The sequence below is a fragment of the Astyanax mexicanus genome, chromosome 13, assembly GCF_023375975.1.
Source record: "Astyanax mexicanus isolate ESR-SI-001 chromosome 13, AstMex3_surface, whole genome shotgun sequence".
NCBI lineage: Eukaryota > Metazoa > Chordata > Actinopteri > Characiformes > Acestrorhamphidae > Astyanax > Astyanax mexicanus.
In genome coordinates this window covers 11764337-11791640 of record NC_064420.1, presented here as the reverse complement: position 1 = coordinate 11791640, position 27304 = coordinate 11764337, and the positions used below count along the sequence as shown (strand labels likewise).

General features: G+C 35.5%; 1 protein-coding gene and 1 long non-coding RNA gene across 2 annotated transcripts in view; both read left to right on the top strand.

The window, feature by feature from the left end:
* The window catches only part of ghrhrl (growth hormone releasing hormone receptor, like), a 111040-nt gene that overhangs the window by 22890 nt on the left and 60846 nt on the right, over positions 1-27304 (top strand). The gene's annotated exons all lie outside the window — the stretch shown is intronic.
* LOC111196510 (uncharacterized) lies at positions 15541-19643 on the top strand. The gene is made up of 2 exons (XR_002652150.2): positions 15541-16420; positions 19389-19643. It is a non-coding gene; the product is annotated as an uncharacterized LOC111196510 (long non-coding RNA).

The window sequence follows — 27304 nt, the reverse complement described above, 5'->3', positions numbered from 1 at the left end:
TGCTATTACCCCAGAACGGGTGGAAAGGAAAGTTTACCGGCACCTTGTTCTGGCCACGGAGCTACAGTGGAAACTAGCTACCCTGAGCCACAGCCGAGAGGCAGTACGGCAGTCAAAGGTAACCGCGCGCTAGCCCAAGAGGGGGATCTTTTTCTGGCGTGGGTGAGGAATTCTGCACAACAGAGCGCCGTGTACCACATAAAAATCGAGGTCAGTAAACACAAGCAAAATCCATACACAAGGCGCACTGCATTATAAGGCGCAATGACGATTTTTGGGAAAAAATAAGTATTTTAAGTGCGCCTTATAGCCCGAAAAATACGGTACCTTCTTCACCACACCAGCACCTTGCTTTACCCCACTCAGGTTGATCAGGTTGTCTGTCTGACCATCCATACCTAACTCATACCTAGTAGGTAATAACCTGTCACACAATTTGCAGAACCTGTAAATGAAGAAAAAGAACAATGAATCAATTAGATCATCTGTAAAATGAGCTGAAAATACCTGAAAAACCAACACATCCAACCTTGTCCAAAATCAAAATGTGTAAGCCTAAGGAGTTTCGTTGTACTGTGAAATCAACCATTTAATGTTTTAACATGCTTACTCTAAACATTTGGAATTGTAAACATTTTATCCAAATTATTATTTACAGTCCATACTAACTACAATATGACCTACATTTTGACATGTACATTTTTTAACTTATACTTACTAAATCTATGTTGCAACATGGAGGTGAGAAAACAGGATAGGAAAAGTAGAAAAATACTAGGTACCTGGAGAAAAAAGAATATCAGTGAGAAGAATTTAACATTACGTTCTGTAACCCAAGCCAGTAAATAAATAAATAAAATATAAAATTTAAATATAGTACTCTAAAAGGCAGTCACTCACCTAACAATAACTAGCTGACAAAGTCCTGATTCATGACTCTTGTTCAGTTTTTTAGTTTAGATAATTGTAGTTGAAAAGCTCACTTTACTATATGAAAATCTTTACATCTTTGATCTACACTATTTTTTTCATAAAAATGCATTTGCAAAACAATCACATTTAATCTTTAAGCAAACAGACAGAGCCTAACATAATATAAAATGAATAGGCTAAATGTTGTGGACAAAGGGAATGCCATCTGGCTCGTTTAATGTTAATAGTAGTCATTTTAACTGACATTAAAACAAACTGGAAAGGGTTAGTTTAGTTCAGTATCGAGCTGTATTACCGAATTAGCCAAGATGCCATGTAATAGCTAGTTTGTTAGCTGTAATGCTAATGGCATTGTCTGGAACAGCAACGTGGCCAAGATAAAACTGCTTAAAATAATCACACACTAACTTACATAAATGAAGGAATATTTGTGTAATATGAAATAAACTACACATTTAGGACACATTTGGGAGTAATACAACATGTCTTGGATTGCTTACCTTCTCACATGGACGTAAGTTGTAGCCACATTCAACTGCCAGTCCAGACCATAATAGTTTTCTTCTTCTTCTTCGAGTTTTATAGCAATTGGCAACCAACGTAAAGGGGCATTACCGCCACCTACTGGCAGGACATCGTTTCCATTTTCCCCATTTCACTTCTCATAACTTTTATGAAAACCAATCACATACATTTTACATAACAGATTCTTGTTTGTTTTAGGGCTCTGATTATTTAAACCATGTTAGTATGTATTAACTAATTACATTCAATACATTTTAGAATTGGTTAAATTATCTAGATAATAATAAATTTAAATGCATAAATATAGAAAATATGAGTTTTTAAATAAAGTCAAATAGATGTAAATGCATAAAAATTAACTCTGCCATGAATCATTTCTGTGAGTGTAGATAGATAGATACTTTATTGATCCCCGGGGGGAAATTCTTGAAAGTTCGAATTCAGACATTTACAATCCAATTTATCATGCATTCTTTATTCCAGCACCCAAAGTTGATTTTATCTCCCCTTAAACTTACAAGTATATATTACTATTTTAATTGACACAACAAATATACATATAATTGCATTTTACGATTCCTACATTCATTCTTTTATTTACATTTAAATATCCACTATAAAAATTTGCTTCTGAAGAAAAGCAAATGCGATATAAGAACAATTGCTTTTTCATATGTTGTTGTATTGCTGTCATATTGCTATGATTTATTTAAACATATCAAACATTCAGGGTGTTTTAAGTAAACATCAATCTTGCACATCAACAGTCAACACCAATGACAACCAAGAGAATTCAGCAGCAGGCTTTAGTGGCTTTTAGCACGTTATCTCCACCCGTCTCCTCCGATCCTCTTAGCAAAAGGAAGATTAGCAAAAATTGTAGCACGAAGTGGAAGGATATAAATTCAGGCTTCATATTGATCTTCCTCTGTTCAGTCTTATGAGCCTCTCAGGACTCGGCTGGTGGGAAATAAATGGCCACAGAGTCTTGTTTTGATTACAATTTCATAAAAAAATGCACCAAGACATTATTGCAGTCTCGCATTGTTTGTTTGAGAGGTTGAAACACATTAGTGCCAAAAGCCTTCGCCTTGTTCCATTTTCCCACTCACACACCACTAAACCCAATTAGCAGAAATCACCGGCTAAGTGTGGTAATCAACGGCGTCACTAAAAATACAGTCGTGAGCTGTGCGTTTGTGTGCTGTGGAATGAGGTTTCTGTGTGTTTAAAGAGAGACGTTGGTTAAATTCGTTTATTGTTGATGGAAGGCTTCACCTGAAAGCCTCACAGATTTGAGAATAGTTAATTATAACTTAATCTTTAACTGACTCTGCTACGTTTTTAAGTTTTTTACCAGACTTTTGAGCTCCTAAATTGAACATTGCCCATCCATAAAAAAAGATATTCAGGGGTTCCTCCATTAAGAACCACATCTCTATAAGTCAAAAAGCCAGTTGCATGTGTAAATGGTTCTTTGCTTGGTTAAAGACATCTTATTTAAATTACTTCTGAAAGGTTTTCCACTAATACAAATTTAATTTTCATTTTATAACTTTAATATGGGGTGTAATGTAGAGGAGACAGCATTTTTTTTAGTCTTTCCCTGCTTTTTGTGCTAAATCCTCATGATATTAGAGTTTTCTTTTTTGAGTGTAGGTTCTTCTCAGAGGTTCTTCCACAAGCTCTTAGGGAGTCTTGCTTCTTTTCTGTAATATTTCTCATGCTTTTGGAAACTGGACCGTTAAAAGGACTGTTGCATCATGCTGAGGGAGGACTACTGATGACGTTTGTAAAGTTATAAAACTATTGATGAGCAATTTTGTGCCTCCGTTCACTTTCTGAGGGAAGAAAGGTCTTTTCTAACAGGAGCTTGGCATTTACTTACTATAATAACCAGCAGGATATGACTCAAACATAAGAGATTGACATTAAACTGCTGTCAGAAAGATTCCTGCTCGGACTTCATGGCTTTTTATTGAAAATAGTGCGAGCCAGGGCCATATTTGTTGCATAAGGTTCATCCCTTTGTTGATCAAACAGATGCAAACACACCACCAGAATTAATTAGATTTACTGAAATAAGTAAACAGCAATATCCGTTACAACAATGAGAGAATTATCAGTCCCAGCTGAATGCAGCCCATTTCAGCATGACTCCAGTATGAACCGGTATGACTTCTCTTTGGTCATTATACTGTTGATGTTCCTCTGTTCTGCATTAGTTTAATTACAATAACATCCTGCATAGGCCTGTCATAATAGCCAGATCTTTTTGTATGATATATTGTAACTGAGATGTTTGAGATAATAATATTATTGTCATTTTAAGACATGTCATTTTTAATTATTAAGAATATTTGTATATTGGAACTGGAATATAAAAATGTTTAAATGTCCTTAATGAATAAAAAGGTGTGTTGCAATGCTCATTCCTATCTTATAGATCTTATACCCCATCAACAGTCTATTATCACACCTTGTGCCCACATCGTTAAGACAGTATCGTAGTTTAGGAATAAATCTATGCTAATGGCTGTGGAGGTCTGAAATTTCTGGCGTGTTGATATTTTGTTTAAAGAAAACACAGGTGCTCCACTGACTGAAATTAACCTAAACAACAGTTAATCATCAGAGTCCATTCCTTTCTCACCTACTCAGGTGCGTCATGCACCTGCCGTGTATGTATACAGCTTTGGAAAAAATAAGAGAGCACTTAAAAATAATGAGTTTCTTTGATTTTACCAAATTAAAAACCTCTGGAATACAATCAAAAGGAAGATGGATGATCACAAGCCATCAAACCAAACTGAACTGCATGAATTTTTACACCAGTAGTAAAGGCATAAAGTTATCCAAAAGCAGTGTGTAAGACTGGTGGAGGAGAACATGCCAAGATGCATTAAAAACTGTGATTAAAAACCAGGGTTATTCCACCAAATATTGATTTCTGAACTCTCAAAACTTTATGAATATGAACTTGTTATCGTTGCATTATTTGAGGTCTGAAAGCTTTTCTTTGCATATTTCAGCCATTTCTAATTTTCTGCAAATAAATGCTCTAAATTACACATTTTTATTCAGGAGAAATGTTGTCCGTAGTTTCTAGAATAGAACAACAATGTTCATTTTACTGATGGAACAGAACAGAGAGGACACTACTGTTGATAGTGAGGGACATATATGTCATATTTTGCATTTCTGTGGGGCACATTTTAATGGGCAGGCTCATAATGACTTACAGTACTTAAGTACCGGATCCAGCTCCAGTGTGTAAAAGAAAGTTTATATGAAATTACAGCCTAGATCTCAGTCTAGATCAAATCAAGACAATTCACCAGACATTTACACTCTATTAACGGTTTGAAAACATCTACATGATTTTTTCATCCTGTGAAATGTTTTATAGACATTTTGGCACCCATTTGATGCAGCCATGATTTAGGTCTCTGAATTCTGGTTAAAACTATTTTTACAGTAGTGCACCACAACTTCACACTGGATTCAAATTACTGTAAATCCTACACACACTGCAGATTCATACTAAATAAAAAACACCCTACATTTACTGCTGACAGGCTGCAAATCTAAATGCACCTCAGATTCATTTTGGATTAAAATCATTCCACAGTTATTATTATTAGTGTGTAAATGTGCACACAATGAATGAACAGCTGATTTATACTAGATTTTAATAAGTGCATGATTATTGCAGTCACAATATAATTCCTATAGACTTAGTCCAGATTTATACTGGACTAAAATCATTTAATTTAATTTAATTTAATTTAATCTAATTACAAAAACTACAGGCCCTGCAGATTCTAGGAATGGGACAATATATTGGCATTGCCATATACTGTATTGTTTCAATTGTATAATTTCATATCAATATGTGGCATCAAATATCAATATTTTTATTGAAACATAGGCGCTCTAAATGCCAAAAACTCACCCCTAAATTTGACCTACTAAAGTTACTGCTTCAGTACTCCACGTGGTGGCGTTAAGCAAATAAATAGGTTTAAACCTGCGGCGAAGAATATGCTGTTATTTGCTTATTTAGGAGTATTTTATCATTTTCCGTAATACATAGGCTATCATGTATCACAGAATCACCGTATCGTGATCTCATCGCTATTGTGGGGAGCTTATTTCGATAACACTGTGATAAAATCAGCAAAAGGTTCATGTCTATCTGACAGGTCCCTTTATAACTTATTCTCAGCTGAGAAAAGCTGTAACACATTCATCATGTCATCTAAATTACCACTGTGTGATTCTCGTTAAAAGGTAATTACTGAAATTTGGTTAATTGCAGTCCGTTGTGTTTTGATCCAGCTGTGTTGTGAGGTAGACGGGACCTAAAGCTGTACTTCTTTATATTCTTTATTACATTACATTACATTACATTTGGCAGACGCTTTTACTTACAATATTGAAGTGCAAATAATAGAAGAGGTTAAGTACAAAAATAATAGAAGTTAAAATAAGCATTTTTAGATAGGGCCTTAAGGAGGTCAGAGGGAAATAATGGGATAGAGGAGTAGAGAAGAGGAAGAAGGAGATGAGGTTAGAATTAGTTAGTTTGTTAGAGGTGTTAGGAGAGTAAGTGCTCTTTGAAGAGCTCTGTCTTCAGGAGTTTCTTAAAGATAGCGAGAGATTCTCCTGATCTGGTAGTGGAAGGTAGTTTGTTCCACCATTGGGGAACTCTGTATGAGAACAGTCTGGATTGCTTTGTGTGAGTGTTTGGTGAAGCGAGGCGACGTTCATTGGAGGAGCGCAGCGGGCGGGAGGTAGCGTAAGCCTTCAGGAGCGAGTGCAGGTAGGAAGGAGCCTGTACTGTCATCACCTTGTAGGAGATTGTAAGCGCTTTGAATTTGATGCGAACATCAACCGGTAGCCAATGGAGCTCAATGAGCAGCGGAGTGACATGTGCCCGTTTTGGCTGGTTGAAGACCAAACGTGCTGCTGCATTCTGAATCATCTTTATGCATAACCATTGCTGTGGAAGGCGTGTCCAAAATCTTTTGATAGCACACATCACCACCACACCAACAAGCCTATCAGTGTTAAATAAAATCCATTATGTTCTTGTCTGCATTCTCTGTGTTTATAAAAAGTACAGTAATGCTTCAGTTCCAGCAGCCAGCAGGGTTATTCTCATCTCCACAGCTCAGTGAGAGCTCTGCAGGTTCCTGCAGGAGAGGAGGTTGACCTCGTTTTTCAGCAGCTCTAGAGAAAAACCTTTTACTTGTTCTTTCTGTTTCTTTCATACCTGCACTGTGTGGGAAGGGTAGTGCATCTACTCCTCCACTCACACAGAGAAAAAACTCAATCACACACACTACAATCAAGAGAGAGCCGCTCTGACAGTGAGAAACATCAATTACAGGTTTAACTGCAAAGAGTATCTTTTAGAAACTGACAGTTACGTTAGATTACTTACTTACCTACTTATTATTCTCACAAGATTAGTTCCATCCAAAGGCTATACATTATAACCAGTTAGGATTTCCCCTGCTGCGGCGTGTGACCCTGTCAGCAGTGGGTGAGAGTTAAGACAACTAAGTTTAGACAAAAGCTTCTCTCATCATCAGTTCAATTCAAATGTATTTATATATTGTTTTTACACTGAATGTTATCACTTTATAAGTATCTGGGTCCAAGTCTGTGCACCACTGCAGAGCTGTAAAGCCATGTATGTTACGCGGAGGAGGAGGCCGGATGCAAACGCAAGTCACTTTTATTAGACATTTAGAAACTAACAAAGAACAAAACACTATGGAATAATATAACAAAAAGGTAACTAAAACAAAACACTATGAACCAGAAGATAAACTAAAATACTGAAACAAACAAGCCAAAATAACCAATAAAGAAATAAACTACATAAAGCAAACCTGGAACATAGAAGACAAAAAAACACAGCAGGTCTGAGGCTAAACAAAACAGATCCAAACAGAGTAACAGCATAAGGTAAAAAAAAAAAGCGCGACAGAGAACAAAGGAGCACATGAGGGACACCTAGGGGCACCTGTTGAGGTAATGAGGGGGCGGAGTTACAAATGAGACAGGAGGGGTTACAGATGACAAGGCGGGGCTAAGGTGGAGACAAGACCAAAACTCAATAGTAGCACATGGCTGGGAAACATGACAGGTAAACAATAGAGAACAGGACAGGAGCAGGAAGGAACCAAAAAAAAGGAAAGACACTGGACAGACACAGGCTAAGGTGTAACAATGTAAATTTCTGTATTAAAGTATACAGACTAAGTAAAGGTAAATTCTATTAGAACTGTGTATCATGTAGCCTTTTTTCAACATATGTAAGGAAATCATGCATTTGAATCCCAGCCAGGCCTCCCAATCTTGAGACCTTATCCTATAGATGCTACACAGTGTCACTGGAAAGCTGAACATGCTTGAAGGAGAACACTAACCGGGACATTCCAACATATTAGTGCTATTTGCTCTTCCAAATTAAACTTCTTAATTAAACTCTAAATCTAATAACACATTTTTATTTATGTTTAACTATTCAAAACATGTACTGATCAACCTCAGGCGTCTCAAGCTTTACTTAATTTTTAGAAGGTTTCTAATCCGAAGATGGTTACATTATTCTCAGTCCTGTTAACAAAACTTATGAGACATTTAAAAAGCATGTTTAAAAGCAAGTCTTCTAATATATTAGAATTTCTCTCAAGAAACTGTTATTTTAAAGAAATGTTTGACTGCATTATCATAAAACTGATATTTATGACAAAAAAAATTACAAAAAAGGCACATTGTATTTTTCTAAAAGATACAAAGCTATGTTTATCTTATCAAGAAGACCCAAACCTGAAATTGATTAAATTTATTATCATGCAATTTCTTAAGCAAAATGATAAATAATGAACTAAACAGAACTGGAAAACAGTGCTGTACATTAACTAATATACACATGAATAAATCAACAAAGCAGGGGACAGTACTCACTCCTGTTATTTTTTATGTTATGAGTAACATAATTGAAATTAACAGGAATAAATGTTTAGCATATAGTTAGCAAAGACGTGAAAAATAGCTAAAATGCAGCAATGTTCTGAGCACATTCTGGTGATTTTCTGAAAATTAGTTACAATAGTTACAATAAGATCAAATATACAGAAAAACAAATGAGGAAACTTAATTCTGGTCTTCCCATGATCTTCAGAAGAACCAACTGATGTCGCTTCCTGTTGTAGATGTGACTTGTAGAATGTAACAGATGTTTTAGATTGGGTAATGTGTTGTGGTAAAAGGAATGAGTGAAACCCAGGGACACAAGTAAAATGTGTATGTGACTTTCACTCACATAACAATGCAAAAAAACTTTTTTAATAATTATATTTAATGGTAAAGTGTATAGTTAGAGAGTTGAGGCAGGTAATAATTGCTATTTTTTCAGTGTTCTAAGTAGTTTTTATTAATGTTTTTAATTACGTATCTTACTTTTGCAATTAGACTAATGTACAAAACACTATGCTTAATAATAAAATGTATTTTAAAGTTATATTGTGTGCACATTTATATGTGTAATTTTCTGGGGACAGAAATGGCACAGATTCAGCCGAATATGCCAGTTTTGTTACGTTACATCAACTAACAGGGGTTCACAATGGCTACTGAATCTTAGGGCTGGAGTAATGCAAATTATGCTCTGTGAAACTCTCAGCATGGATAGCTGTATATTTACTACTGATGACAGACCAACCCAATTTCTATTAATATAATATCCAGCTAAAGATCATCTTTGAGGGAACCTATAGTTTGTTTGCTCTGGTCCAACAGTTTTGAAAATTTGGAGCATTTTCCTTTTGATTCAGTTGGTATTTACAAGAAGAAAAAAAAGTGCATTAAAATGTGTCGCAGCAAACCTCATGAGAATGTTTTTCCTTGTTTTTCCACTAATTGGTCAGATCTGTCTGGGGCAGAGCAAAAATGTAAAGACAGGAAGAAGCTCCTGTGTTTTGGATTAGTGATGCCTTTTGTTCATAGCTGTAATAAATATCTGTGCAACATTCCAAACTAAACTACACCTTCAGACTGCAGTTTAGCTCAACTTGTGAAGTACATCTGATTGTTAGATTAGATTGAGGTCGGATCTCGTTCTCACCAGAATCAAAGCGCTGAGGAATTTAATTGGGATTTCACTGAGGCCTCCTCCTCCTAAGGGTCTCCTCAAGGGTCAATATAAGGTTGAGTTCAGTTTAACTGGCCCAACATTTCTTGTGCTCCTCTTGTTTACATAAAATAAAGAACAACTGACAACTGAAACAATAGAAGAAGAAGAAGAAGAAGAAGAAGAAGAAGGTTCTGATATGAGAAAAACATTTAGCACAATCTTTTTATTAAAAAAGTTTAAACCAGCTGTCCTTCTGATCACTCCTGCATTCACATCATGCACTTTGTCAGAAGGCCTGAATGTATCTTCTTGTGTCTAAAGCACAGAGGCTGATCTCCATCTGCTTGAGCTGGAATCCACTTTGGAGTTTCTACCAAAACGTGGCAAGCTTCCAGCTATCTCGCTCTATTAGGCAGCCAATTATGTTTGATTGACAGAATAAATGCAGGATACAGAAGGAAAGGCGCAGCATTGTTCCAAACAATTATGATTCGTGAAGCGCTCTGGTTTGACACTGACAGATTCTGTTTTATTTACTCAAAACTATGCAACACGATTCACAACTGAGAGGTCCAAATTCCAGTGTACAGCTTTCATGAGCTTTGCGTGCATTGTGAAATTTTCACATTCAATTTTTACTACTGACATGAAGTGAAGTGAAGAGCATTGATTATTTTGTTACAGTGGCACCAGTCAAAGAGTGAGATGTATCAGGCAGGCAGTTCTTGAAGTTGACATGTTGAAAGGATCTGACCCAGCAAACGATTTTGGACTCTTCAGGCAAGACTTTTGGGGTGTTCCTGTTAGGCAGTGGTCAACGGATAAAATGATGAAAGGGTCAATGGTACCTAAGGCTCCCTGATGTAGACCATACAACGGGTTGGAACAAAAATATCCTCTGAAAGGTGGCGGTATGGGCGTGCATGGCTTTCAGTGGCACTAGTGTTTATTGAAGATGTGGCAAAAGAAAGACGCAGAAAGATGAATCATGAAGTGTACAGGGATTTACTTTCTGCTCAGATTCAACCAAACACAGCAATGTTGATTGGACAGCACTTTACAGTACAGATGGACAGTAACCCAAAACATAAGGAGTTTTTTATGTAAAGAACCCAATTGAGCAGCATTTCACTTGTTTAAAATGAATCTAAAGCTAGAGAGACAATGCAGCAACAACTGTTGCAGTAAAGGCCCGGCAAAGAATCATAAAGAAGGAAACCCAGTGTTTGGTAATCTAAGGTTCAGACGTCAGGCAGTCATCGCCTGCAAAGGATTTTCAATAAACTATTAAAAAACAAAAATGTATTATGGTAAATGGTAAATTATGGTAATTTGTCCAAATACTTTTAAGCCTCCAAAAAATGGTTGTAACTCCTAAACACTTTAAAGGACATTTTTGGAGGAGAAACCTTTTGAATTAAATCTTAATTGCTTTCATTTCAAACCCATTGTGTTGATCAAATCATGAAGACTGTCCAAATATTTTGGTCTAACTAAACAAAAAAGGATGTGACATTAAACTGATTTACACTGAATTACACCAAAAGGCTGCCCAACATGTTCAAGGAGTCCCAAACTCCCCTTTTCCTTGTCTACCTAGTCTCCGATCTGCCCTGTGATCTCCTCCCAGCTGGAGATGCCAGGAACACTTTCCTAAGGAGGCGAGCTGATGGCATCCTAATCAGATGCCCAAACCACCTCAACTGCCTTCTTTCCTCACAAAGGAGCAGCGGTTCTACTCTGAGTCCCTCACAGATGATTGAGCTTCTCACTCTCTCTAAGCGAGACCCCTGCAACACATCTAAAGTAACACATTCTGGCTGATTGTATTTGCGATCTCATGCTTTCAGTCATAACCCACCGCTCATGACCATAGGTGATAGAGTGATAGAGTAGGAACAAAGATCTTCTGGTGGATCAAGAGCTTAGCTTTTTTGCTCAGCTCCCTTTTTCATCACAACACAAGCACATGCAATTCCACCCCCGCTGATCCAATTCTCTGGCCAATCTCACGTTTCATCATTCCTTCACTCATGAACAAGATCCTGAGATACTTGAACTCCTCTTTCACTTGTGGCAAAGACTCATCCCCCACCTGAAGCAGGCAATCCAAGGGTATCCTACTGAGATGTTCATGTTCAAGTGTTAAAGCTATTTCTCCCATTGCTGATGAACTTTGCTAAAACACCTGGCTCTGAAATTGGATTGCTTTCTGTCAAATTGTTTTCATTTGATTTTATATTATTTCCTTACTTTAGAAACACATGAAATATTGATGGCAGCACAGCAAAAAAGGCAAGTGTTAAATTAACTCAGCACAGAGTTGATTTAAACTCTTTTTCAGGGTTTATATAAGTCCACACTCTTTGGAGTTAAATCAACACTTTCAAAATTTAAGTTAAACATTTAACACCTTGCCAGATTCCTTTTTAACTCTAAAATTTGTATTTCTTTACCTTCCTTAAGTGTTACACTAACAATGAAAAGATTTAAAAAATATATATAAATGAGAAGAAGATCAGTCAATTGATATGACTTTTTATTTCTTAATTATTATTCAGGACAGGTTAGCGTATAATTTTCCATTGTATTTCTTAGTGCATTACCAACACTTTATCACAATTTACTGTACAAAGGATGGTAACTTGCTCTTATAGCCTACAATATATTGGTTAAACAAACAACCATTAAACAAAATATAACACAATACACAATGGAAGATAGCCCTGGTGGGCAAGATTTCACACTGATGGTAAGTTAGGATCTTGGGGACACACCCATTATGCAAATAATGTGTTTAACTGGGCGGAGTTTGATTAAATCTCTGTGGAGTTGGCCAGTATTTATTGTGTTTAGTGGGATTAACACTGAAATATTCAACTCTGTCAAATAGGGGTGGGCAATATTATATTGTATACAATATATCGTGACTCAGAAATATCATGATATTAAAAATCCATATCAAGATAATAGGGCTGTTTTGTCTTAAAATTGTCTATTATTTACTGTGAAGCTTTAGTTGTATTTATTGTATAATTGTTTTAGTTTGCAGTTTATATGCATGCACTAAATATTCTGAAATTTTATTTGCTGTATTATATTATTTTATGCTATATCATTTATTTTGCCACATTATGATTATACTGTTATACTATTATACTATATTCCTGAAATGAATGAATTATTTTAGTTTTCCTATATCGCCAAGTATATCGTTATCGCAAAAATACCCTGAAATATTGTGATATTATTTTAGAGCCATATCGCACACCCCTACTGTCAAATAACTCCAACACTGAACACCATTTAAATCTGAATGAGTTAAAAATACACTTTGAGAGTGAAAATCAACTCTTCTGCAAGGTTCTGCAAAGAAGAAAGTATAAAAGTGCTTTACACTATACCCAATGGCACCCTATATAAAGGCTCTCAGAGGTTACTTTTGGGTAGTGTACCTCCTGGTGAGAGATCAGTAACTTTTAAACATGCCTTTATGACGCATTTGGAAACCTTTAGTGCAGTTTCTTTTAGTGCAGACTTTTAAAAGCCGCATGGTCATTTCAACAAATTGCATACCATCTATTTTTTCCATTATTTCTTTTGGCAATGAGTATAGTGTCACAATATAAAGGGCATTGTTTGAAATTGAATCACTGAGTGTGTGGAGAGGCTATAACTGCTGATCTTTCCTGGATGTATATTATATCAGTTCTCAGAAGCTATGACACCCCTTCAGGTCTCAGTAATAATATGCTAAAATTGTTTTTTCCCTGATTCTGAGAAGCTTGAGGTTTTAAAGCTTTGAAATGCCTCCTTCCACTTCGCCGGTAATTACAGGAGCATCTGCCGCAGGTGCTGCCTGACATTCTGCGGAAATCAGATCAGCAGTGGCTCACCATGATAAAGAAAGTGTTATTTGAAAAAGGCTGAGGCTATCAGTTGGTCATCTACTCCAGCCACACCCCCACTTTAACACAGCCCTTCAGTAGAGCTGGCCACATCATTACATCCCAGCCTCTTTATATAAAATCTCACTCAAGATCTGGTTTAACCCATTATTATACTGCTACCCGTAATGAGCTAGCTACTACTTGCGCTCTGCTTGGCTGCTGTGACAATTCAGACCCAGTTTGCAAGTTTATATTCTACAGTACTCATATCGCAAAAAAATGATATTCAATCAAATATATAAAAAAAATATTCATACTTTAAAAATATGGGCCAGCTTTATCTAGGAGGTTTCTGATGGTCTTGGTTGTTCTTTTGTGGTCAAGGTGGTTGGAAATCTGGTCATCCAGGCAAAAATATGCTACCCTGTGCTGGTAAGCTATCTGGTTAAGCAGCTATTCAGCAGCATAGTGTATGAAATTTCACACATATTTTTGCTCCTTCTAAAAAGAACTGCTGTTAATTATGTTCACCCTGTAATTATGTATAAAAAAGAAAGAAAAAAAGGGTTCCTTTTAGATTTTTAGCTGCTTTTTATTTTTTTTTTATTTCTACCTGGTAGCAAGGATTTCACAGTGACAAGTTGTTTAAAGTGTAATCAGTAGGAATTGACAGTGAGTGTGTGAAATGGCTACAGCCAATTTCAACACACCAGATTGTCTGCCCTGCCCACCCCTCCCCAGACACCAAGCTCACTCGGGTTGCCAAGTTGAAGACACTGAACCTAGAGCTCTGCAAAAAATTAAAGACCACTTATTATATAATATTAAGGTTTTTACTCAAGTTTATCTCACATGCTATATGTGTTTGTTGAATACCTAAATATCCATTGAAAAAAATTCTACACACCACCCACCCCCCCCCCCCCCCCATATGAAGAATACATGTTATGTGACTATGGAGAAATATGCACATCACCATAAAATCATTGATTTATATAAATTGAAAATAGAGACATTATTGGTATTTTGATGTCTTCTTATTATTTCTAAGTAAAGCTTTTTGTAATATAAAACCTTTAGAATGTAAAATATTTTATGTTGAATGAATATGAATATGAACTTGTTTTCTTTGTATTATTTGAGGTCTAAAAGCTCTACATCTTTTTTTGTTATTTCAGCCTTTTCTCATTTTAAATAAATGTTCTAAATGACAATATTGTTGTTTGTAATTTGGGAGAAATATTTTCCGTAGTTTATAAAATAAAACAACAATGTTTGTTTTACTCAAACATATACCTATAAATAGCGAAATCAGAGAAACTGATTTAGAATCTTAAGTAGTCTCTTAATTTTTTCCAGAGCTGTATTTATATATTGACTGCATAGTGAGTTAGAGTCTACCATTGAAAAAAAATTCAACGTATTACATTCTAAACTAACTTTTTTTAAGTTTTAATGTATATTTTCTATATATTTCTTGGGTAACACTTTATTTTAAGGAACACAAATTAGGCGCTTATTAATGTCTTATTATTTGCTTAACAAAGCCAAAATTAGACATTTATAAATGATTTATTCACTACTTATTTGGCTTCATTCTGTGTAAGTGTTATTGGTGCTTAATTAGTGGTCTGTTATGTAGAAATTATTAATAATGGCTGTATTAGTTCTTAATTAGTTCAGAATAAACGGCTTGTACTCTTGGGAATAATTTGATATATCTTAATAATTCGGTATATTTAGGAATAATTTAGAATATTTGGGAATAATTTGATATATTTGGAACAATTTAGTATATTTAGGAATTATTTGGTATATTTGTTTACTTTCTGGTGCTATGTAACTAATATCCCTTATGAAACATAATAAATGGCAATATATTGGAAAATATAGTGCAATATATTAAATAATAAGTTTTCATATATGGAAAAAAGGACATCTATTGTTTAATATATGACAATTTATGCATGGACCATTTATGTCTATATATTGGTAAATATAAAAACATACCACAATAAAGACAAAATCTCTATACTGCTAAACTGCAATATTTTTTTAGACCAAATGCTTTTTTTGTATTTATTAGTGTCTTTCTTAGTTAAGCATTTCACAAAAGAGACAAAAGCGTACCATGGTTTAAAATACATCCTGAATGTGCCAATAAAGGTCCACAGTTACAAACCCAATAAACAAAATACATTTACATTTACATCATCTACAATTACTTAAATAAAGCGGTCATATTCATGTTTGCATATTAAAAATGTTAATGTAACAAAGATTGACAAGTTATTACATTTTTTTTTTTGCCCAAATGCTACATACATTACACAGACCTAGCCCAAAATCTTATATTTAGGTGTATTAAACTTATACAGTCTATTAATTTTACTTTGTGATTTATCATTAATTTTGTGTATAAGGGCATACAAATATTATTATATTATATTATATTATATTATATTATATTAGATTTTTATTATATTGCTAATAATGTATTACATTTTTAAAATCATTTTAAATAATTGCAAGAAAAAAAAGCATTAGCTATGGTCAGTGTGAGTGAATCACCACATACAACAGTTCCTGTAAATGTGCTGTGTCTCAGTTGTAACCTGCTGAAAATACCCTCCCTCTCCTTAAATCATAATTGTTACATTTCAGTTTGAAGATTGAGCAAAAATGTACCCGTGGTTTTCAGACAAGCCAAATTTGCCAGGATAACCGCGAACCTGGCAACTCTGGGGAAAAAGCTAAAATTGGCTCTCAGATTGAATGAACTGAATGAATATACAGGTTATGGTTTGCCCTCTTTCTTGGACGGAGGGACCAATGCAGTGAGCACTGTGTCAACCAGCTGGATAACTGACTCTGACCCAACAGAAACCTCCCCGCAGTCCTTCTAAAGTTATCTGGCAAGGTGAGTCCTTAATTTAAACAGTAGCTCATCATAACACAGTTTAAAGAATCCACATGCTGATAATAAGGCTAAGATTTTTAAAGCAGTTTAAAAATTATAGTGAGGTGTACATTCTTGCTAAACTGCTTAGTCAACACAATTTAAATTATGAGTTATAACTAGCTACCTTAGCTATAGTTTAAGTAGCTAACCTAGCTTTAAGTTAACTAGCTACTTTATCTTTAGTTTAACTAGCCAACCTAGCTACCAGCTAATCTAGCTTTAAGTTAACTAACTGTTAGTTACCTTTGCTTAATGTAACTAGCCAGCCTAGCTTTAATGTAACTAGCTAGCTTAGCTTTAAGTTAACTAGCTACCTATGCTTTAATTTAACTAGCCAGCCTAGCTTTAATGTAACTAGCTAGCTTAGCTTTATTTTAACTAGCCAGCCTAGCTTTAATGTAACTAGCTAGCTTAGCTTTATTTTAACTAACGAGCCTAGCTTTAATTTAACTAGCTAGCTTAGCTTTATTTTAACTAGCCAGACTAGTTTTAATGTAACTAGCTAGCTTAGCTTTATTTTAACTAACCAGCCTAGCTTTAATTTAACTAACTAGCTTATCTTTATTTTAACTAACCAGCCTAACTTTAATTGAACTAGCTAGCTTAGCTTTATTTTAACTAGCTAAACTAACTTTAACTTAACTAGCTAACCTAGCTTTAATTTAACTAGCTAACCTAACTTTAATTTAACTAGCTACCTTTGCTTTAATTGAACTAGCTAACCTAGCTTTAAGTTATAATTTATTGCTAGCTAACCTAGCATTCATTTATAAGTTATAATTAGCTAACCTATCTTTAATTTATGTTATAACTAGTTAACCTATCTTTAATTTTGGATTTATTACTAGCTAACCTAGCTTTAATTTATAAGTTATAACTAGCTAACTTAGCTTTATTTTAACTAGCTAAACTAACTTTAATTTAACTAGCTAACCTAGCTTTAATTTAACTAGCTACTTTATCTTTAGTTTAACTAGCCAACCTAGCTACCAGCTAACCTAGCTTTAAGTTAACTAACTGTTAGTTACCTTTGCTTAATGTAACTAGCCAGCCTAGCTTTAATGTAACTAGCTAGCTTAGCTTTATTTTAACAAGCCAGCCTAGCTTTAATGTAACTAGCTAGCTTAGCTTTATTTTAACTAACCAGCCTAGCTTTACTTTAACTAGCTAGCTTAGCTTTATTTTAATTAGCCAGCCTAGCTTTAATTTAACTAGCTAGCTTAGCTTTATTTTAACTAGTCAGCCTAGCTTTAATTTAACTAGCTAGCTTAGCTTTATTTTAACTAACCAGCCTAGCTTTAATTTAACTACCTAACTTAGCTTTATTTTAACTAGCCAGCCTAGCTTTAATGTAACTAGCTAGCTTAGCTTTATTTTAACTAACCAGCCTAGCTTTAATTTAACTAGCTAACGTAGCTTTATTTTAACTAGCCAGCCTAGCTTTAATGTAACTAGCTAGCTTAGCTTTATTTTAACTAACCAGCCTAGCTTTAATTTAACTAGCTAACGTAGCTTTATTTTAACTAGCCAGCCTAGCTTTAATGTAACTAGCTAGCTTAGCTTTATTTTAACTAGCCAGCCTAGCTTTAATGTAACTAGCTAGCTTAGCTTTATTTTAACTAACCAGCCTAACTTTAATTGAAGTAGCTAGCTTAGCTTTATTTTAACTAGCTAAACTAACTTTAACTTAACTAGCTAACCTAGCTTTAATTTAACTAGTTAAGCAAGCTTTAATTAAACTAGCTAACCAATCTTTAATTTAACTAGCTAACCTAACTTTAATTTAACTAGCTAACCTAACTTTAATTTAACTAGCTAACCTAGCTTTAATTTAACTATTTAGTCTAGCTTTAATTTAACTAACTAACCAAGCTTTATTTTAACTAACTAACCAAGCTTTAATTTAACTAGCTAACCTAGCTTTAATTTAACTAGCTAACCTAGCTTTAATTTAACTAGCTAACCTAACTTTAATTTAACTAGCTAACCTAACTTTAAGTTTACTAGCTACCTTTGCTTTAATTGAACTAGCTAACCTAGCTTTAAGTTATAATTTATAGCTAGCTAACCTAGCATTCATTTATAAGTTATAATTAGCTAACCTATCTTTAATTTATGTTATAACTAGTTAACCTATCTTTAATTTTGGATTTATTACTAGCTAACCTAGCTTTAATTTATAAGTTATAACTAGCTAACTTAGCTTTATTTTAACTAGCTAAACTAACTTTAATTTAACTAGCTAACCTAGCTTTAATTTAACTAGCTAACCTAACTTTAATTTAACTAGCTAACCAAGCTTTAATTTAACTAACTAACATAGCTTTAATTTAACTAGCTAACCTAACTTTAATTTAACTAGCTAACCTAGCTTTAATTTAACTATCTAACCTAACTTTAATTTAACTAGCTAACCTAACTTTAAGTTTACTAGCTACCTTTGCTTTAATTGAACTAGATAACCTAGCTTTAAGTTATAATTTATAGCTAGCTAACCTAGCATTCTTTTTTAAGTTATAATTAGCTAACCTATCTTTAATTTATGTTATAACTAGTTAACCTATCTTTAATTTTGGATTTATTACTAGCTAACCTAGCTTTAATTTATAAGTTATAACTAGCTAACTTAGCTTTAAGTTAACTAGTTAGCTAGCTAAATTAGCTTTGAGATATGTTTTAATTAGCTAATCTAGCTATCTCACTTTATCCCATGAAATAGCTATGCTAATTTATTTTGTATTAAGGATTTAGCTGTACATTATTGAACTATCACAGTTTACCTTTAAATTAGGCTTGTTAGCGGGGGGTTCCAAATACTGAAACTTGTTTTTAATCTAAGAGTATTCGGACCCACGTGTAACTAAGTAGCACTGTGTTGCTGGTGGTCATTGTTTGTTTATTTCTCATTTTCTTCCTTTGGTATAAGGTGAAACTGGGGAAGGAAGGCACCATCACTGTCTCAGCCCATTGTTGGAAGACTGCAAAAGCACAAGCTACAGCCAGTGGGACGGCACGAGTACTACTGATGGAACTCTTTAATGTTGATGTTTTTCTGAACTTTAAGCATACCTTTATCTGTTTTTGTATTATACATATAGTAGTATATGGTAGTATATATTCTTGAATTTATAGTGAAGTGTAGTGTTAAATATATAATAAAATAAATTGTGATGTGTGGTAATAGATGGTATGTGTATTATTGATAGTAATATATTAAAATACATTCTTGAATACATAGTGAAGTGTATTGTTCAAAATATAAAGTGCAATATATAGTACACTACAAAATATGTGGTAATAAATGGTACATAATAATTGATAAGTCATGTTCATATGTTGCCATTGCTGTTACAGTTACCATTTTAGCTATATTGGTATCTGCACATTCGACCAGTCAGTCAGTCAATCTACATTTTAAATTTAACAGTTGAGAGTCTTAAACCAATAGAAAATAAAACTGCTTGATTCAAAAGAGAATAAATGTGCTAAAATGTGTTTTCTGTTGTTTCATTAGGACAACTGCATTTTTGACATTCAACTTATGTAAATGGGAAGTCAAACACACAGTTCTTTTTAGTGTCTAATTAGTGATGAACAGAACCTCACTTTAGAATATGGTACACTTCTGGGTGTATAAGTGACTTATTAAGCACTTATTAGCTAAATTGTGATGGAGATTGACTTATTAAATGTTTATTTTACGCTTTTTAGTGTGTAATTAGTGATGAACAGAACCTTACTTTAGGATATGGTACACTTCTTGGTCTATTAGTGACTTATTAAACACTTATTAAGTACATCGTGAGGGGGATTGATTGATAAAATATTTATTCAGTTCTTTTTAGTGTCTAATTAGTGATGAACAAAACCTCACTTTAGAATATGGTACACTTCTTGCTCTATTAGTGACTAATTAAACCCTTATTAAGTACATCGTGAGGGGGATTGGTTGATGAAATATTTAGTCAGTTCTTTTTAGGGTGTAATTAGTGATGAACAGAACCTCACTTTAGAATATGGTACACTTCTTGGTCTATTAGTGACTTATTAAACCCCGATTAACTCAGTAAACTCCAGCACAGCTATAACCGTACCAAACTCACATAGATCAGATTGCGACCAATTATACACTAATAACATGTATGATTTGGCTAATAGTTAATGCTTAATAACCTGCTTAACTGGGTGCTAACATAACTGTTTATAGTGCACTATAAGAACTAATACAGCCATTATTAATCATTTCCACATAACAGACCACTAATTAAGCACCAATAACCCTTACACAGAATAAAGACTAATAAGTAGTGAATAAATCATTTATAAATGTCTAATTAAGGCTTTATTAAGCAAATAATAAGACATTAATAAGTGCCTAATTTGTGTTCCTTAAAATAAAGTGTTACCATTTCTTGAAACTGCAGAGGTAACAGTTAGATGTGACGTGTCTGCTCCTCCCCTGTGACTGACTGCAGTTTATGTTAGCATGTGTAGCATGATTGTGTTAGCCAGCATAGTCCAGATCCCTGTAGTTAACCTTGCTAACCTAGCTAGCTCTCTCAGGTATCCTCTGCCATGTTATCACAGCTAACCAGAGACCACTGTTATGAATGTGAACCAGGGACTGTAAAAAAGATGGACGCCGTGTCGCCGTTCCCATTCATTTAGTGAAAATGAAGCCAAAATCTTCTACCATGTTGGCGATCCTGAAACCCGAGTCTGCGCAGTAGAGACCAGAGGAGGGAGAAAGACTGTGGAGAGACAGCCTACTCATTTAAATAACCCCGCCCCTGAGGGCTGCCTCATTGGTCCCACCCCAGCGAGGTGTAACCCAGGCCTTTTACATTAACCACACCTTTTTGAATAGAGCTGAATAACGTTTTAAAAAGAGTTCTGTGGGGATTTAAAAAATGTGACAATATAAGCAGAGGTTACACTAGCTGTTGAATTTAAATAATGGAGGTAGAATTAAAGAATATTGGAAAAAAAAGTGATTGAAAGTTGTTCTGTTTTGCCATTGAAACCTATGGGGATGGGTGGGGTTACACAGCTTTCTGCAACCGAACAGCAGGGGGCGCCCGACCTGTGGTGGCTTTACTTTTGAGAGACAATGCTCTGTCCAGCTATACAAGAAGTATTTGATCCCTTTCTGATTTTCTTTGTTTGCCCACTAATAAAGACACTATCCTTCTGCACTTTTAATGGTAGATATATTCTAACATGGAGAGACAGAATATCAAGACAAAAATCCAGAATATAATTTTAAAGAATATATTTTAATTAATTTGTATTTCAATGAGGAAAATAAGTATTTGATCCCTCTTGCCAAACACACTCAATACTTAGTGGCAAAGCCTTTGTTTGCAAGCACAGCGGTGAGACGTTTGTTGTAGTTAACCACAAGTTTAGCACACACCAGGGGGAATTTTGGCCCACTCTTCTTTGCAGATCCTCTCTAAATCATGAAGGTTGGTGGGCTGTCGCTTGGCAACTCTGACCTTCAGCTCCCTCCATAGATTTTCGATCGGATTGAGGTCTGGCGACTGGCTGGGCCACTCCATGACCTTAATGTGATTTTTCTTGAGACAATCCTTTGTTGCCTTTGCTGTATGTTTAGGGTCGTTATCATGTTGGAAGACCCAACCACGGCCCATTTTCAGATGGTTGTCCCTCAGGATTGTGCGGTACTTGGCTCCATCCATCTTCCCAGTGATGCGGTGAAGTAGCCCTGTACCCTTGGCAGAGAAACACCCCCAAAACATTATGCTTCCACCTCCATGTTTGATGGTGGGCACAGTGTTCTTGGGGTCATAGGCAGCATTTTTCTTCCTCCACACATGGCGGCTGGAGTTGAGGCCAAAAAGTTCAATTTTGGTCTCGTCTGACCACAAAACCTTCTCCCAATAACTTGGTTCATCTTTCAAATGATCATTGGCATTCTTGAGGCGCGCCTCCACATGTGCTCTCTTCAGCAGGGGTACCTTTCGGGTACTACAGGATGTGAATCCATTGTTGCGCAAAGTGTTGCCAATTGTTTCCTTGCAAACTGTGGTCCCAGCTGCCTTCAGGTCATTTGCTAACTCCTGCCGAGTGGTTGCAGGACGATTTCTGACCGTTCTCAGCATCATTGCCACCCCACGAGGCGAAATCTTCTTTGGAGCACCGGGCCGAGGTCTGTTGATTGTCATGTTATACTCTTTAAACTTTCTGATAATTGCACCAATAGTTGTTACTTTCACATCCAACACCTTACTAATCTTTTTGTAGCCCATTCCAGCTTTGTGAACGTCAACAATTCTGACTCTGAGGTCCTGTGACAGCTCTTTGGTTTTACCCATGTTGGAGACTTGAAATCTGTGTGATCTGTCTGATTCTGTGGACAGGTGTTTTTCACACAAGTGATTAGTGAGAACAGGTGGCTTCAGGTCAGGTAACAAGTTGATTGGGAGTGTCTAACTGGTCTGTAAAAGCCAGAACTGCTAATGAATACTAAGGGATCAAATACTTATTTCACTCCATGAAATACAAATCAATTAATATATATTCCTTAGATTTATTTTCTGGATTTTCTTTTTAATATTCTGTCTCTCCATGTAAGAATACATCTACCATTAAAAGTATAGAATGATCATGTCTTTATTAGTGGGCCAACGAAGAAAATCAGCAAGGGATCAAATACTTCTTGGACTCACTGTATATGATGTGAACTAATATTAATGCAAACATTTCAAATGTCTGTCTCTAGTTAAATAACGTAGTGGTTGTGATAAATTACCTCATAAAGTAGCTCAGAGTCTTATAGTCTTTCTGAGCTCTTGGTCTTCTATATCAGTCGAACTCACTGCCAGTATTTACTCTCGTTTTATTCCCTCTTTGATCATTGAGCTTTTTTAAATGCTTGAACTTTGCATGTTTCTTTAATATTTGATAACTGTATCATTTATTACTGAAAATAGAATCTTTATTGGTCCTTTTTTCAGATCACGTGAAGCTAGCTCGGCAAACTGCTTCTTTTAAAACTGCTGCTTACAAAACCTCATTGGATAGCTGAGTGTTCTTGTAGAATGAGAACTTTTCATTCTGTTATGTTAACTAGCTAACTGGCTAACTGTCTTTAACTGAGTGGATTTAAAGCAAAGCTAATCAGGTTGGCTAAAAGGAAGCAAAACTATGCGTTTATTCTGTGAAATAATTTTTAAAAATATTTAAAACAGACTTTAGATGTAATGGATAAATGCAAAATAAAAATAAAAAAAAAATTTGGAAAAAAATGTAAATGGGTAAATATATCCCTATATATGTCTTGCTCAATGTCCAGTTCCCAATAAATCAAAAAATAGGCATAGGCAATGTTTTGTTCCTAGCCGTTTTCCTGCAGGACAAACATTACCAAGCTGTCGACATTGTTTCATCTTATCTGTCTGGTTTGGATCTTCGTTCATTTAGAAAAAGCTCTCCAGATCTCCGTATATCTGATCTTGCAGCTGTCAAGTACATGAATGTTCCCTTTAAGAATGGCACTCATCTCTGTGAGAATGTTCCAGATGTCTTTGATGATTAGTGCTGGCCAAAGAGAAAAGCAGCAGAGGAAATGTGTGTGTGTGTGTGTGTGTGTGTGTGTGTGTGTGTGTGTGTGTGTGTGTGTGTTAAAAGGTTATTTTCCAGAATGTCCTTTACGTCATATCCATTTGAAGGACCAACCATCGAGTTCACTCACTCTCATGGTCCATTTGAAGGATTGTAGGTGTGTGTATTTCTGCTTTTCTCTCCTGTGTGTGTGTGTGTGTGTGTGTGTACTATTTCATACCCCTGTGCTACCCCCAGTCACCCCCTCTACCTAGAAACACCACAGCGGGTGTTTCACTCTTCAACAGGTCAGATACATTTTCTTATCACACCCACCCCTCCCCTCCACCCTCACCCCCCCACAGTAAATGCACTATAGTGAAGCACACAGTGTGACTGCGCTAATCTGGATTATATAGCTTCCACTGGCCTGTCTCTCTCCGGCTGCTATCTTCAGGAACATAAAGATAAAAGGAGAACAGGAGCTAAAATGCTTTAGAGACAGTGGGTATCAGACACTACCATTGGGCTTCAGAAATCAAAATGACCTCTAAAAACAGTACTATATGGGTCAGTATCTATAAAGAGTAGTTGTTTAAATTACTATAAAAAAAAATAACAGTATTTTTTTATTTACTATGAATGAACACGTTATTAGAAATGTAGAGGAATTATAATTGATTATGAATTTATTTTTTTGGCTCATTTTAATGTTATCCTTTATGTACGGGTGCCATGTAATATTCATGTAATTTATTTGCACTGCCACTTCTAGACATGGTTAACATAAGGCATAAATGGCATTTGTGAACATAACTGTATATTGTATTACCTGGCAACTATTTGCCAAAGTAAACATACTATTTATTAATTCTCATGTGGTTCTATCAGCTAGAGATAATTGGCGATTCTCTATGCAGTGCTGTCCAAAGGATCACGGAGACCGGAGGCAAGAGAAAAGCTTAGACTTGTGCCTCTGCCATTTACACACTGAAATTCATCCTGATTCTTTAAATGATTTAATGATATTATGCAGTGTAGAGGAAGAAACATTTAAATCTTGTCCAATTGTTCTTTGAGGGACATTGTTTTTAAACATTTTGATCATTTTCACAGAAAATTATTTCAAACTGGAGATCCTCTGCAATTCTTTTGTATGTACTTTTTGTACAAAATCATGCTTGTATCTGTCTGAAATCACATCATTATTATTATTTTTAAATAACTCTAAATAATAACACTCCAAAAGTTTTTTTTATGTGATGCAGGTCTTAAATTTAGGAATAAATGCATGTCAATAAATGAAAATAATTTCTACAGCCAAACCATGAAATATTTTAATACACAGATGTGGAAAGTGCAAAGTGTATTAATCTTGAATAAAAAAAAAATATTTATAAATAATCTCAGAAAGAATCTAGTTGCAGTCTTGCAAATAATGATCCCAAAATCTCAGCCTGTGACTAGTCTGTGACTAAAAAATCTGTGATTTGTCTTTAGATGTGAGAGGTTTTTAATCTTTAGTCTATTAAAAGCCTTTTCAGAGTCTTTTCAAAGTCATCTAGTTTTAATATGGAAATTAGAATTTCTATTGGTGGACTATAGTCCACTATAGTTTAATAGGCGGAGTAATCATTGAATCTCTGCACTTTTTCTTTTTAATTTTCAATACTGTCTCCACTTTTTCTGAGTCAGGCTTGTATAACAATGAAGCTCAGGTGTGTACAGAATGAATGGGGCCAATCAACCAGCACCAGAATACACATTGCCCATGCTGAAAATTCATTATATTCACACTGCCCAGTTCCCTAATGTCTGCAGCAGCGAGACGGTCATGCAGCTGAACCTGGACGCAGGTCGATTTCAGAGTATTTGAAGCTAATGAATTTCCAGTGCTGCGTTCAGCTTCCCAATTTTCTACAGCACGCTTCATGCTTAAGAGCATCAATGAAAATAGATAGCTTTCCACCTTCCTGTGACAGCTTTATTAATGGAGCTTGTTGGTCCACTTCTCCTGGACTATTAAAGCTCTCTTCGCCTTCTTTCTTTCATGGTCTCCCTCATCGTTTCACAGTTATACAGTATATGTGGTTTAGAGGATATCTGCAGATTCTGAATGGGCCAGAAATCATCTGCTTTAGCAGGAGGATGAGAGCGTGACATGCATTCGCACAGCACACTTTCCACTCATCGCTTTTTAAAGGCCTTCATATGCAGCATTAAATAAAAGCTGAATGGAATTTATTAGAGCACCTTTTTAGATTAGCTTTTAGATGTTTAATATAGGCCAAATGAAGATATGTTTAATGATATGCAGAACCAATTGAGAGCTTAACAGAATTTCTTTACTATGTTTAAATATAGGCAGCATCAGTTGAATCTAGATTAGACTGATGGAATTCAATAGCATGCCATGTATGTATATCCTTATTTACAGTGGCTTGCTGTAAAATCTAAAAAGTGTGACGTGCAAAAATGTTCAGCCCCCCTTTACTCTGAAACCAATGAATTGCCTCCAGAAGTGCCTCCAGAACCTGTTCTGTAAAGGCCTCAGTAGTTTGTTAGAGAACACTAGTGAACAAACAGCATCAAGCTTTGAGCTTTCCAAGGAGCAAGTGTACAATCCATCATACAAACATATAAAACATATTCTATACCTGCAAACCTACCACGTCATGGCCGTCCAACCAAACTGACAGATCGAGCAATAGGAGCATTGGTCAGAGAAGCAGCCAAGAGGGAGGCCAGTGGTCACTTTATGGAAGAGTTGCAAGAAGGAAACCATTGTTGAAAGAAAGACATAAGCCATATAGGGGACACAGCAAGCATGTGGAAGAAGGTTCTGTGGTCAGATAAGGCCAAAGTTGAACTTTCTGGCCTAAATGCAAAGCGCTATGTGCAGCAGAAAAGTAACACTGTTGATCGCCCTGAACACACCATCCCTACTGTGAAACATGGTGGTGGCAGCATCATGCTGTGGGGATGCTGTTATTCAGCAGGAACAGGGAAGCTGGTCAGAGTTGATGGGAAGATGGATGGGGTTAAATACAGGACAATCCTGGAAGAAAACCTGTTGGAGTCTGCAAAAGACTTGAGACTGCTTTCAGCAGGACAACGACCCTAAAAATAAGGCAGAGCTACAGTGGAATGGTTTAGATCAAAGAATATTCATTTGTTAGAAAGACCCAGTCAAAGTCCAGACCTCAAACCCACAGATACTCTCTTGAATAGCTTGAGCTGTTTTGCAAAGAAGAATGTGCAAAAATCTCAGTCTCT